We start from the raw sequence: 15,496 nt of genomic DNA on the forward strand, positions 1-15,496 counted from the left end.
ATCAACACTCTATTGTTTAGTTCCCCGAGCCAGACCTTTGATGCCCCATAAGTCCACATCAAAGTTTAATGTGCGCCAATTACTTTCTCAACTCACATTCCCAATTCACTAAATTAACTTGTTTTGAATTGCTTCACAAAATATAAACCTATTTCTATGCTTGGATTTTTCTATATATCTTACCATTTTTATATGTCAAGTCAAGTCAAGTCAAGTCAAGTCAAGTCAAGTCAAGTCAAGTCAAGTCAAGTCAAGTCTGCTTTATTGTCAATACACATTCAACTGCACTGCTTTCAGTCTCCAGGACATAAACAGTTTTGACACCAATCAACACTCTATTGTTTAGTTCCCCGAGCCAGACCTTTGATGCCCCATAAGTCCACATCAAAGTTTAATGTGCGCCAATTACTTTCTCAACTCACATTCCCAATTCACTAAATTAACTTGTTTTGAATTGCTTCACAAAATATAAACCTATTTCTATGCTTGGATTTTTCTATAAATCTTACCATTTTTATACGTTATATATGCCTAGTATACCCACTAGATTGCTATATATCTCTATATTGAAATAAAGCTGTAACAACTCAGTGTTGCATAATTATACATTATTAATTTTCAATTGTATATCTGTTCATCTGTTTCAATTATCAATCAACCACAAACATTTTACAACAATTACAATTAAACTACAATCTTTATTCTCCTTCAACCACTTCAACCACCCCCACAACTCCCACAACTCCTCCCATGTATTTTAACTTTAACTCTACCCTTTAAAAGCCACACTATACATATACATATGTACAAAGCTACATTCCTTACCACTGAACTACCAGCTAAAAACTTTCTGTGCAATCTACAGTTCCAGCCAAACTGCACATATGGATCTACAAGGTAAATAACATAATTCCACATTTAATAATCTCTGTAACACTATATTCTATTCTGTTTCTAAAATATTTACAAATGTATTCTTTATCTCCTTAGGTCACACATCCAACACAAATGTAACAACTACTATCTCCAAAAGATCCTTTACCATACCCGAAGGTAAGCAGCAAATACAACCTTTCAACTTTAATAGCACATCATAAAACCATCCTTCCCAGGAATTACACTACAAATAATAATACACATTTTTTCTCATTTTCTCTAATAGGGCTGCACGTCTGCTTCCTCACAGACTCAATATGTCGAAATATTAAAGATTACCTACCAACTGCAAAATGCTGGGTGCACCCAGGCACTACACTTGTAAGATCTGCTATACAACACATAAACCACTTCAAGACAATACACAGCAACAGCATTGTTATCCTCCACATTGGAACAAATGACATTGCAACTGGAGCACCTGCATCAGTAGTCGTTCAACATATGAAAACTCTCATAAAGAGAATCTCCCTCACAAATCCTCACATTCTTTATTTTGGCATCAGTGCTATCTTACCACGTCCTACAGATAACTCTACAACAAAGAACACAGTCAAAGAATTCAACAGCTGTATCCAATACTGGACTAAAAGCACAACAAACATAATTTTTCTAAACACAACAAAACCATTCCTCAAAAATGGAAAAATACTCCATTACCTATACAAACAAGATGGCCTGCACCTCACTCCACAAGGAAAACAAAGACTTTTTGCCTACTTACAACGTTTCCTCTGGCATTTTTGCCACTTTCCATCACCCTCAAAACATGTTTAACTATGTATTATGAACAATTTCACACCTGACTTTTTCTCTTTAAATTACATTTGACTTGTTGCCTCTTATTGAAAATAAACTCATTTTCTATTTACAAGACTTCTGCCTTTTCCTTGAAATTCTTTTGCCTCCTAAGTAATCACTAAATCTTTAAAAACTATCAAATACAAACTTAAAAATACACAACTACACAATTTGTATTATATATTATATAATTCCTTTCATCCACTACAACAGTTATTATCACCCACCCACCCACACTCAACACACACACACACTTGCACCATAAACACAATAATTCTCATAAAACTTAACATACTGTATATAACTTTAAATACGACAACTCAAAGCCTACTCTCCACCCCTTCATATCTTCCTTCATCAAAAATAATCTTACACCTCTTTCTGTTCAGAACTCCTTATAATAACTGTCAAAAATCTTACCTTTACACAAAAATTACACTAATAGCTAGTTACTTCTTTAGCTTATCTTTTATCAAAATAAAATGATACATAATGCAAAATATCCATTTTTATTCTTGTTTCCCTCTCAAAACTCCATATAAACCAATGTTAACACACAAATTACATTTCCATAACGTATTATAACTTCTGCACTGATTATTAATAACCTTACTAAAAGCTATAAATTCTGCATGCTCATTAATATAAATAAAGACAACCATATAAAATATGCTATAACTAAATCGGTATTGACAGTTTCAGTCCTTCCACTAACAACATTTCATTTTAATTCTTTCTTCAAAAACATTTGTGAAATAGGAAGTCGGCTATTTTTTTTTTTTAATGTGTTTTTTTTTTTTTTTTTTTTTAAACGGGCTGTAAATAAATTTATACTCCTCCAAGCAAAAACACATAAATCACACCAACATTTACTGAAAATGCTAAATTCCGGACAGATTTAGGATATCTTGAACGTTGTTTTAATGGCAATATATTAAAATTACAGTAAAATAAGACCACTTTTTTTATCTTTTAAAAATAGCTTCCAAACACTTCATAAAAAATTACATACACAGAACAAGACAGTCTGAGGATATGTGATTAATTTCATGAATTTACAAGACACTATGGCAAGCATAAAATAAAAAAACTTATCAGGCCTATTGACACTGCTTTTGTGTGTGGGGTAGGGGTGGAGGGTTGGTGACTGTGTGAGTTGAATATGTGTTAAGGAGGTGGGTGAGAGACAGAAAGAGAAAGAGAGTGTCTGTTTAAACTTTTGCTGCTTTAATAGTGGTTTAAAAGGAACAGTTAAACACTTCTGCTAACAAATGCACACTAAGCTTTAATGCAAGAAAAATACTTCACAAATGCTTAGATAAACAAAATCATTCAAAATGCTTATAAATCATTAAAAGTTTTAAAAACACTTTATAATAAGATCTCATTTCTTCACATTAGGGAATGCATTACCTAACATGAACAAACCATGTAAAATATATTTTTACTGCATGTTAATTCATCAATGATAGTATGAACTAACAAAGAACAAATTTTTTACATCATTTATTAATCTTCTTAATGTTACAAAAATAGGTTCAAAAGATACAACTTTACATTTTAATAATGTATTAATACATTTTGGACTTAATATTAATTACTACTAATAAATGCTATATAATAATTGTTGATGTTAACTAATAACATTTAAATAATTAGTTTTATTTAACATTGGTATGAACAATATATTTTTACTTAATTTATTTGTGTTACTAAAAATTATTCATGTTAGCTCAATGAAAAATAAATAGTTATAAATCATTAAAAGCTTTCTTAACTATAAAAATGTCTCAATTGTTAACATTAATAAATGCATTAACTAACATGAACTACCAATGAAAAATATATTTTCACAGCATTTATTAATGTTTATTGATATTAATCAAAATGTTGATGTTAATTCAAAGTGCATTAACTAATGTTAACAGATAAAACTTAAAATCTTAATAATGTTTCAGTTTTGAATATTAACTAACACTAATAAATACAGTAACACTTTCTATGAAGCCCGTATTTATAATACATTATAAGGGTATTCTTAAGGCATTATAGGGAAATCATAATGCATTATAAAACACCTTATAATGTGTTATAAAATCTCATGAATAATCATAACAACAATTATAATACATTATAGGGTAACACTTTATAATAACTGCACGCTATGAATCATTAGGTAAACATTAGTAAATAGCTAGTTCATCCTTTATAAAGCATTGTGGCAACATTAATAGTCATTAGTAAGCAGTTTTTAAATACAGATATAAATGGCTTGTTCTTTATTGATTAGGCATATCTATGACAAAGAAGATTTAAAGGCTCAGTCATCTTCCTAAGAGAAAAAATAAACAAACACAACACAGAGGGAAACAGAACAGAAATATTTTTTCAAGATGCAAAAAATGAAACTGTACAACTGTACACTTTAATTTATATTTATTTACATTTTTCAATGAAATTGCAGATGTTAATTTTCCTTTTTTTATCAAGTGTCAAATTGTTTCATTTTTTGCTTCGTGAAAAAATATTTTTGTGTTCTGTTTCTCTCATGAATCTGCTCCATGCATTTCCAGTTAATCACCACCAGAGGTCACCCACTCACCGCATGGACTCTTGCACTTCACTACAATCCCCATCATTCATTGCACTGACCACACATAGCTGTTTTTACTGATTACACATCTGATAAAACTAATCACTCAAGATATGGTATATATCTTATATATCCTAGCGATAGCTACTCTATGGAGCCCTCTCAGTGATTATAGCCTTGCCTTGCCTTTTCTAGTGTTTTGATATCAAATTCAAATTCAAATTCAAATTTTATTTGTCACATACATATACATACATAGTACGACATGTAGTGAAATGTATTGTACGACTGTCCAACAAATTGTCCAACAAAATTAAGAAAAACCTCAAGTTTACAAAAATACAAATAGAAAAAGTACAGTAAACATATATACAGAAATAAACTAGCAATAAAATAAAATAACAAATAGATATGAGAATAAAATAGATATGAGGAATAAAAAATAGAATATAATTCTATATAGATTCTATAAAAAGTAAAGTGTAAACTGTATGTCAGTGTATGTCAGGCAGATATCTGCCCGTGTTTCCTGGATTAACCCTTTGCTTTACCGTTCGGACTCTGTTTGCACTTCGTTTGGATTATTGCTTGTGTACCTGGATTATATCTCTGCCTTGCCCTATTGGATATTGTTCGCCGATCATCGACCCACACTTGCCCTAGGATCTCTCTTGTGTCTTGAGCCCGTGCCAGATCTGTTTGCCTATATCTTGACTATGTTTATAAATAAAAGTTTGCACATGTATCCGCATATCTCACGTCTTGTTCGCCCCATTACAGTATCCCTCTGTGTTGTGTTTGTTTAACTTTTCTGTTTGGAAGATAAATGAGCCTTTAAATCTGCTTTGTAAATGCTTTATAAGGTATAAATAGTCCTCACTTTAGATGAGCTCACACAAATAGATGGCTGGCAACTGCTAAATGTTTTATAACTACCTGACTTAATCATTAATTACAGCAAGAATATATGTTAATAAAGCATTTATTAACACACTGAGCAATTATTATGATGTGTGTAAATAATAATATTTATAAATGTACATTTAAATAGTTTATTAATAATTTACTTACACTTTCTAACTGATCATACGATCCACTGAAAACTAAATAACTAGTTTGTAAATAACATAATTTAGAAATGTTAAATTGATCATTAATAAAATATGAACATACAATTATTAAACATTATATATATGCTCAAGAACAAAACATTTATAGCTGCATTTATAAAATGCTTACTAATGCCTATTAATGCTGGAACAATGCTTTACATAAAATTGATTGACTATTTACTAACGCTTTAGAGTATGATTGTTTCTAACATATAATGAACACCATATTAAATCATCTTAATTTATAATGGGCAATATCATAGCTTAACATTGTTTATTTAAGATCTGCACAGTACCTTACAACATCTCTTGAGTGCATGAATGTTTATATAAAACTAATCATATCAGTAGACTTGGGTAGGGTCGGTAGAATGTTCACATACTTGCAAAGTATCCTATACTCAGTTTGTCTGTCGCATGCAGTATATTCAGCAGACACACTACTAATACTCTCATGACTGCTAGTTGACATGTAGTTGCAGAGTTACTTATCAACAGCTGTCTAAAGGGTGCCATCAAAATAATCAAACAGATATTACAATAGAAATGGTTCAAAGCAAATGTGTCATATTACACATTCATCTGATCAAACATCTGATCTTATGGCTGTATGAATATATATATATATATATATATATATATATATATATATATATATATATATATTGTTATTATTATTACTTATAAGTGGTCTTTGTCTACTTTAAGTAAAGTAACATAAGTAACGCGGCAAGATATGAGACTTATAATACATTATAACTATGAAAAATATAATCCAATGCAATTTAAACGGATAGATCGTGTTCATTCTGTGCTATAAATAATCATACTCTTAAAAGCTACAACCACAAATAAGTAACTATTATAATACACTAAAACTGTTCTTATGAATATTCTTGAGATGATATAACATATTATAAAGTTATTTATAATGCATTATGCATTCATTATAATGCCTTAAGAATACCTTTATTACGTGTTATAAATACGGGATTCATATAAAGTGGTACCATAAATACTAGATACTTATTGTTCATGTTAATTAGGGCCCAAGCCAGTAAGGCGCAGGGCCCTATTGTTCTTCTAAGGATTATTATTATTTTTTTTTTTTTTTTTTATTTCAATCATCCGGGCACTTTTGGGGGCCTTAACGTGCCCGAAAACTCTCGAAAATTGGCACGCACGTTGGAACCTGCGGCCATTAGGACGCCGCTGAGGCTGGGACCCGGGCGTGGCACAGGGGCTCTACGGCGCCCCCTGGAAAATTGTCAGAAAGCTTGATGTATAGCTCACACATACTTGCACGTATTCATATGAAACTCGGTACACATATAGAACTCATTGAGCCGAACAACTTCCGCGCAGCATGTCATAGGCTCCGCCCAACAGGAAGTCGGCTATTCAGGGCTGTTTAAAAAGCGCATGCTCTGGAATTTGATATACTCCTCTGAGGATTTCCATACGATTGCCACCAAACTAGGTGAACATGATCTCAAGACATTGGGGACGCTAAATTGCGAAGATATTTTTGATATGTCGAACGGTTTGCCCGTGGCGAGGCGATGAAGTTATGGCGAAAAATGAGACCCAGGAAATGCCTAATAACGTCCACATACATTGTATGATGTATATCAAACTTCAGTGATTTGTTCGTTGTATGATGCCGATCGGATAGATGTGACTATTATGACTGAAAGTTATAGCGCCACCAACTGGCTGCAGGAAGTGTGTCGTTTTCAAAATGCTTTGAATTCAGCATCTTCTTTTACCTCGATTTGCTTCAAACTTCACCAGAATAATGTCAAAACACGGCCGATGTAAAACTGTGAAGGGAATATTGATATCTAAAATTATGTTGCCATGGCAACGTGTCAAAGTTGAAAATTCGTTTCTGGTGATTTTGAGGCAGATAACATGTTTAGAATGTCATGAAACTCAACACACATATCAGTATTAATGATAGTTAGACACTGGAAAAAGCTCATAAACGGGCGTGGAAGAGACACTCTATAGCGCCACCTTTTGTCAAAAATGAGGGGGTTAGTTTTAGCTACAGACACCAAACTCGGTACATAAATTGTTCTTATTAATCCGGACAATTTTCTAATTTACAGTCATTAGCTACGACCAACAGGAAGTCGGCTATATTTATTTTAATGTGGGTTTTTTTTAAAAACGGGCTGTAAACAAATTAATACTCCTCCAAGCAGAAACACGGAAATCACACCAAACATTTTTTATCATGATGCCAAAATACTGAAGATGCTAAATTGCGGACGGATTTAGGATATCTTGAACGATGATTTAATGGCAATTTATTAAAGTTACAGTAAAAAAGATAATTTTTTTTTTTTTTTATCTTTTAAGAGCAGCTTCCAAACACTTCATAAAAAATTACATACACAGAACAATACAGTCTGAGGATATGTGATTAATTTCATGAATTTACAATACACTATGCTTAGGAGAAAATTTAAAAACTATCAGAGAGCTCTTAGACTGCTGAGTGAGAGATCCCTGTCAGCCTGCAGCTGAGTGAGGGGTGGGGTGGGGTGGGGTGTGAGTGACTGTGTGAGTGACTGTGTGGATTGAGGAGCTGGGTGAGAGAGAGAAAGAGAGAGAGGGTCTGTTTTTTAAAATCTTTAAAAAATGCTTATAAATCATTAAATAAGGTCTCAATTCTTAACATTAGGAAATGCATTAATTAACGTGAACTAACAATGAAAAATATATTTTTACATCATGTTAATTCTTCCATGATAGTATGAACTAACAAAGAACAATTTTTTTAAAGCATTTATTAATCTTTTTAATGTTAGAAAAATAGTCATGTTCAAAAGATAAACTTTCAAATGTAATAATATATTAACACATTTTGGAATTAATATTGATCAACATTAAATGGTATATAATTATTAATGTTTATATATATATAATGATAGCTACAGACACCAAACTCGGTACATAAATTGTTCTTATTAATCCGGACAACTTTCTAATTTACAGTCATTAGCTACGACCAACAGGAAGTCGGCTATATTTATTTTAATGTGGGTTTTTTTTTTAAACGGGCTGTAAACAAATTCATACTCCTCCAAACAGAAACACGGAAATCACACCAAACATTTTTTCTCATGATGCCAAAATACTGATGATGCTAAATTGCGGACGGATTTAGGATATCTTGAACGATGATTTAATGGAAATTTATTAAAGTTACAGTAAACAAGAAAAAACATTTTTTTTTTATCTTTTAAGAGCAGCTTCCAAACACTTCATAAAAAATTACATACACAGAACAATACAGTCTGAGGTTATGGGATTAATTTCATGAATTTACAATACACTATGCGGAGGAGAAAATTTAAAAACTATCAGAGCTGCTTTTGAGTGAGAGCTCCCTGCCAGCCTGCCTCTGAGTGAGAGCTCCCTGTCACTGCTGCTGAGTGAGGGGTGGGGGTGGGCTGTGAGTGACTGTGTGAGTGACTGTGTGGATTGAGTGTGGATTGAGGCAGTGGGTGAGAGAGAGAAAGAGAGAGAGGGTCTGTTTTTTAAAATCTTAAAAAAATGCTTATAAATCATTAAAGATTTTGATAACACTTTATAATAAGGTCTCATTTCTTAACATTAGGAAATGCATTAATTAACGTGAACTAACAATGAAAAATATATTTTTACAGCATGTTAATTCTTCCATGATAGTATGAAATAACAAAGAGCAATTTTTTTTAAAGCATTTATTAATCTTTTTAATGTTAGAAAAATAGTCATGTTCAAAAGATAAACTTTAAAATTTAATAATATATTAACACATTTTGGAATTAATATTGATCAACATTAAATGGTATATAATTATTAATTTGTATATATATATATATATATATATGATAGCTACAGACACCAAACTCGGTATATAAATTGTTCTTATTAATCCGGACAACTTTCTAATTTACAGTCATTAGCTACGACCAACAGGAAGTCGGCTATATTTATTTTAATGTGTGTTTTTTTTTTTTAAACGGGCTGTAAACAAATTCATACTCCTCCAATCAGAAACACGGAAATCACACCAAACATTTTTTGTCATGATGCCAAAATACTGATGATGCTAAATTGCGGACGGATTTAGGATATCTTGAACGATGATTTAATGGCAATTTATTAAAGTTACAGTAAAAAAGAACACTTTTTTTTTTTATCTTTTAAGAGCAGCTTCCAAACACTTCATAAAAAATTACATACACAGAACAAGACAGTCTGAGGATATGTGATTATTTCATGAATTTACAATACACTATGGCGAAAAGAAAATTTTCAAACTTATCAGAGTTCTCCTGTCTCTGTGCTTCTAATGTGTGCGGTAGGTGACTGGGTGGGTGACTGACTGTGTGAGTTTAGTGAGTGTGGAGGGGGAGGGGGAGAGAAAGAGAGAGAGAGAGAGGGTCTGTTTAAACTTCTCAATAAAATCCTTAAAAAATGCTTATAAAGCATTAAAGGTTTTGATAACACTTTATAATAAGGTCTCATTTCTTAACATTAGGAAATGCATTAATTAACGTGAACTAACAATGAAAAATATATTTTTACAGCATGTTAATTCTTCCAGGATAGTATGAACTAACAAAGAACAATTTTTTTTTAAAGCATTTATTAATCTTTTTAATGTTAGAAAAATAGTCATGTTCAAAAGATAAACTTTAAAATTTAATAATATATTAACACATTTTGGAATTAATATTGAACAACATTAAATGGTATATAATTATTAATGTTTATATATATATATATATAATGATAGCTACAGACACCAAACTCGGTACATAAATTGTTCTTATTAATCCGGACAACTTTCTAATTTACAGTCATTAGCTACGACCAACAGGAAGTCGGCTATATTTATTTTAATGTGGGTTTTTTTTAAACAGGCTGTAAACAAATTCATACTCCTTCAAGCAGAAACACAGAAATCACACCAAACATTTTTTCTCATGATGCCAAAATACTGAAGATGCTAAATTGTGGACGGATTTAGGATATCTTGAACGATGATTTAATGGCAATTTATTAAAGTTACAGAAAAAAGAGAACTTTTTTTTTTTTATCTTTTAAGAGCAGCTTCCAAACACTTCATAAAAAATTACATACACAGAACAATACAGTCTGAGGATATGTGATTAATTTCATGAATTTACAATACACTATGGAGAGGAGAAAATTTAAAACTTATCAGAGTTCTCCTGTCACTGCTTCTAATGTGTGCGGTGGGTGACTGGGTGAGTGACTGACTGTGTGAGTTCAGTGAGTGTGGAGGGGGAGAGAGAGAGAGAGAGAGGGTCTGTTTAAACTTCTCAATAAAATCCTTAAAAAATGCTTATAAAGCATTAAAGGTTTTGATAACACTTTATAATTAAGTCTCATTTGTTAACAGTAGGGAATGCATTAATTAACATGAACTAACAATGAAAAATATATATTTTACAGCATGTTAATTCTTCATTGATAGTATGAACTTACAACGAACTAACAATGAACAAAATATTTTTAATATTAGAAAAATAGTCATGTTCAAAAGATAAAACTTTAAAATGTAATAATATATTAACACATTTTGGAATTGATTTTGATCAACATTAAATGGTATATATTTATTAATGATGTAAATTAACAACAGTTAAATAATGTTGTTTTTTAACATTGGTTAATTCACAAATAACATTAAATATTAACAATATATTTTTTACTTTATTCATTTGTGTTAGAAAAAAATATTCATGTTAGTTAATGGAAAAATAAATCATTAAAACCTTTGGTAACTATAATAATTTCTCATTTGTTAGCATTAGTAAATGCATTAACTAACATCAACTACCAATGAAAAATATATTTTCACAGAATTTAAAGTTTTATATGTTGTTCTGTGTGTGTGTGTGTTTCACAGAGTTGATGGTTTGGATTAACCCTTTAATTGCCGTATCCCTTAAAACCAAACTGCCAGAGGGTTACTGTAATGCTTGTGCTCGCTGGGCACCGTTTTATCGATGCCACCGGGGTGGCGTATGCTGACGGCTTGGGCCCGTCATCGCTGCTCGCAGCTATATTTATTTTTTTTTTTTTTTTTTTTTTTTTTTTTTTTTTTTTATTTCAATCATCCGGGCACTTTTGGGGGCCTTAACGTGCCCGAAAACTCTTGAAAATTGGCACGCACATTGGAACCTGCGGCCATTAGGACGCCGCTGAGGCTGGGACCCGGGCGTGGCACAGGGGCTCTACGGCGCCCCCTGGAAAATTGTCAGAAAACTTGATGTATAGCTCACACATACTTGCACGTATTCATATGAAACTCGGTACACATATAGAACTCATTGAGCCGAACAACTTCCGTGCAGCATGTCTTAGGCTCCGCCCAACAGGAAATCGGCTATTCAGGGCTGTTTAAAAAGCACATGCTCTGGAATTTGATATACTCCTCTGAGGATTTCCATACGATTGCCACCAAACTCGGTGAACATGATCTCAAGACATTGGGGACGCTAAATTGCGAAGATATTTTTGATATGTCGAACGGTTTGCCCGTGGCGAGGCGATGAAGTTATGGCGAAAAATGAGACCCAGGAAATGCCTAATAACGTCCACATACATTGTATGATGTAGATCAAACTTCAGAGATTTGTTCGTTGTATGATGCCGATCGGATAGATGTGACTATTATGACTGAAAGTTATAGCGCCACCAACTGGCTGCAGGAAGTGTGTCGTTTTCAAAATGCTTTGAATTCAGCATCTTATTTTTACTCGATTTGCTTCAAACTTCACCAGAATAATGTCAAAACACGGCCGATGTAAAACTGTGAAGGGAATATTGATATCTAAAATTGTGTTGCCATGGCAACGTGTCAAAGTTGAAAATTCGTTTCTGGTGATTTTGAGGCAGATAACATGTTTAGAATGTCATGAAACTCAACACACATATCCATTTTAATGATAGTTAGAAACTGGAAAAAGCTCATAAACGGGCGTGGAAGAGACACTCTATAGCGCCACCTTTTGTCAAAAATGGGGGGGTTAGTTTTAGCTACAGACACCAAACTCGGTACATAAATTGTTCTTATTAATCCGGACAACTTTCTAATTTACAGTCATTAGCTACGACCAACAGGAAGTCGGCTATATTTATTTTAATGTGGGTTTTTTTTTTAAACGGGCTGTAAACAAATTCATACTCCTCCAAACAGAAACACGGAAATCACACCAAACATTTTTTCTCATGATGCCAAAATACTGATGATGCTAAATTGCGGACGGATTTAGGATATCTTGAACGATGATTTAATGGAAATTTATTAAAGTTACAGTAAACAAGAAAAAACATTTTTTTTTTTATCTTTTAAGAGCAGCTTCCAAACACTTCATAAAAAATTACATACACAGAACAATACAGTCTGAGGTTATGGGATTAATTTCATGAATTTACAATACACTATGCGGAGGAGAAAATTTAAAAACTATCAGAGCTGCTTTTGAGTGAGAGCTCCCTGCCAGCCTGCCTCTGAGTGAGATCTCCCTGTCACTGCTGCTGAGTGAGGGGTGGGGGTGGGCTGTGAGTGACTGTGTGAGTGACTGTGTGGATTGAGTGTGGATTGAGGCAGTGGGTGAGAGAGAGAAAGAGAGAGAGGGTCTGTTTTTTAAAATCTTAAAAAAATGCTTATAAATCATTAAAGATTTTGATAACACTTTATAATAAGGTCTCATTTCTTAACATTAGGAAATGCATTAATTAACGTGAACTAACAATGAAAAATATATTTTTACAGCATGTTAATTCTTCCATGATAGTATGAAATAACAAAGAGCAATTTTTTTTAAAGCATTTATTAATCTTTTTAATGTTAGAAAAATAGTCATGTTCAAAAGATAAACTTTAAAATTTAATAATATATTAACACATTTTGGAATTAATATTGATCAACATTAAATGGTATATAATTATTAATTTGTATATATATATATATATATGATAGCTACAGACACCAAACTCGGTATATAAATTGTTCTTATTAATCCGGACAACTTTCTAATTTACAGTCATTAGCTACGACCAACAGGAAGTCGGCTATATTTATTTTAATGTGTGTTTTTTTTTTTTAAACGGGCTGTAAACAAATTCATACTCCTCCAATCAGAAACACGGAAATCACACCAAACATTTTTTGTCATGATGCCAAAATACTGATGATGCTAAATTGCGGACGGATTTAGGATATCTTGAACGATGATTTAATGGCAATTTATTAAAGTTACAGTAAAAAAGAACACTTTTTTTTTTTATCTTTTAAGAGCAGCTTCCAAACACTTCATAAAAAATTACATACACAGAACAAGACAGTCTGAGGATATGTGATTATTTCATGAATTTACAATACACTATGGCGAAAAGAAAATTTTCAAACTTATCAGAGTTCTCCTGTCTCTGTGCTTCTAATGTGTGCGGTGGGTGACTGGGTGGGTGACTGACTGTGTGAGTTTAGTGAGTGTGGAGGGGGAGGGGGAGAGAAAGAGAGAGAGAGAGAGGGTCTGTTTAAACTTCTCAATAAAATCCTTAAAAAATGCTTATAAAGCATTAAAGGTTTTGATAACACTTTATAATAAGGTCTCATTTCTTAACATTAGGAAATGCATTAATTAACGTGAACTAACAATGAAAAATATATTTTTACAGCATGTTAATTCTTCCAGGATAGTATGAACTAACAAAGAACAATTTTTTTTTAAAGCATTTATTAATCTTTTTAATGTTAGAAAAATAGTCATGTTCAAAAGATAAACTTTAAAATTTAATAATATATTAACACATTTTGGAATTAATATTGAACAACATTAAATGGTATATAATTATTAATGTTTATATATATATATATATAATGATAGCTACAGACACCAAACTCGGTACATAAATTGTTCTTATTAATCCGGACAACTTTCTAATTTACAGTCATTAGCTACGACCAACAGGAAGTCGGCTATATTTATTTTAATGTGGGTTTTTTTTAAACAGGCTGTAAACAAATTCATACTCCTTCAAGCAGAAACACAGAAATCACACCAAACATTTTTTCTCATGATGCCAAAATACTGAAGATGCTAAATTGTGGACGGATTTAGGATATCTTGAACGATGATTTAATGGCAATTTATTAAAGTTACAGAAAAAAGAGAACTTTTTTTTTTTTATCTTTTAAGAGCAGCTTCCAAACACTTCATAAAAAAATTACATACACAGAACAATACAGTCTGAGGATATGTGATTAATTTCATGAATTTACAATACACTATGGAGAGGAGAAAATTTAAAACTTATCAGAGTTCTCCTGTCACTGCTTCTAATGTGTGCGGTGGGTGACTGGGTGAGTGACTGACTGTGTGAGTTCAGTGAGTGTGGAGGGGGAGAGAGAGAGAGAGAGAGGGTCTGTTTAAACTTCTCAATAAAATCCTTAAAAAATGCTTATAAAGCATTAAAGGTTTTGATAACACTTTATAATTAAGTCTCATTTGTTAACAGTAGGGAATGCATTAATTAACATGAACTAACAATGAAAAATATATATTTTACAGCATGTTAATTCTTCATTGATAGTATGAACTTACAACGAACTAACAATGAACAAAATATTTTTAATATTAGAAAAATAGTCATGTTCAAAAGATAAAACTTTAAAATGTAATAATATATTAACACATTTTGGAATTGATTTTGATCAACATTAAATGGTATATATTTATTAATGATGTAAATTAACAACAGTTAAATAATGTTGTTTTTTAACATTGGTTAATTCACAAATAACATTAAATATTAACAATATATTTTTTACTTTATTCATTTGTGTTAGAAAAAAATATTCATGTTAGTTAATGGAAAAATAAATCATTAAAACCTTTGGTAACTATAATAATTTCTCATTTGTTAGCATTAGTAAATGCATTAACTAACATCAACTACCAATGAAAAATATATTTTCACAGAATTTAAAGTTTTATATGTTGTTCTGTGTGTGTGT

This window comes from Barbus barbus (assembly GCF_936440315.1).
Source record: "Barbus barbus genome assembly, chromosome: 27".
Taxonomy (NCBI): domain Eukaryota; kingdom Metazoa; phylum Chordata; class Actinopteri; order Cypriniformes; family Cyprinidae; genus Barbus; species Barbus barbus.